The sequence below is a fragment of the Bos mutus genome, chromosome 6 (assembly GCF_027580195.1).
Source record: "Bos mutus isolate GX-2022 chromosome 6, NWIPB_WYAK_1.1, whole genome shotgun sequence".
In the NCBI taxonomy this organism is placed as follows: Eukaryota; Metazoa; Chordata; class Mammalia; order Artiodactyla; family Bovidae; genus Bos; species Bos mutus.
Window position 1 is genome coordinate 4,446,739 of NC_091622.1, and position 1,236 is coordinate 4,447,974.

Genomic DNA, 1,236 nt, shown 5'->3' on the forward strand with positions numbered 1-1,236 from the left:
TAGACATTTATTTTAGGGAAATGAAAACATATATTTGTACAAAAATCTGTTCATAATATTGACAGCAGATTTTTTTTTTTAATAGACCCAATCTGGAAATAACCTAATTCCCTCAAGGGGTGAGTGGATAAACAAAATCTGGCATACCTATAAAATGGATGCATTGCCAAGGAATGAACTACAGAATCACACAAAATTTAGATTTAAAGTGAAAAAAAAAAGGTATACATATGCTCACTCCCTCTTGAACCTCCCCCCCACCTCTCTCCCCTCCCCAACCCTCTAGGTTTAAGCAGCCTCTTTGATTATGTGAGTGTGTGTGTGTGTGTTAGTTGCTCAATTGTGTCTGATTCTTTTTGACCCCATAGTCTGTAACCCACCAAGTTCCTCTGTCCATGGGATTCCCCAGGCAAGAATTCTCTAAAAGATCTTCCTGACCTAGGGATCAAACCCAGGTCTCCAGCACTGTAGGCAGGTTCTTTCACTATTTGAGCTATTTGGGAAGCCCCAAAGATTATAAATATGGATGCCAATTCTGGAGTTTAATAATGTGCTGTAGTTATGTAAATGTTATAATTATAGAAGACAGTGATGGATATGTCTGTGCTGTTTTTGTAACTTCTGTGGTTATATTAGTATAATTATTCCAAAACATAAAGTTTAAAAAATAGAAACAAAAATCCAAGTATAGCTCCTAAAATTAAAAATTATAACTGCTAGGCCAGTGAAGGGAAAAATGCAATGATCCAATAAATGGCAATAAAAATGAAAATAAATAAATAAGCCAAAAATAGAAGAAAAGACAAATAAATAATATGGCAAAAATAAGCCCAAGCTCTCCAACAGTACCATGAAAGAAAATGAGTTATAGGCAATTATTTAAAATATAGAGACTATCACACATCCAAATTGCTTCTAATTGACCCATTTAATATCAAATGGCAGAGGAATATTGAAAAGTATAAGATGTCCAAAGTAATATAAGATAAAATAGATTAGTTGTTGAACCATTATAATCAAAGAGGAAAGTTCTCAAATGGACAAAGACATCTGAGTTCTAAATATTTATGTACTTTATACACAGCCTTAAAATATATAAAGAAAAAACTGATTAATCTTTCATAAAACTAAACAAATTATAAATCATAGCTCTCTAAGAAACTAATGGATGAAATACCTAAAAAGAGAAGAATTCATTGAGGTTATGAATGATATAGGTCATGAATAAAATATAAA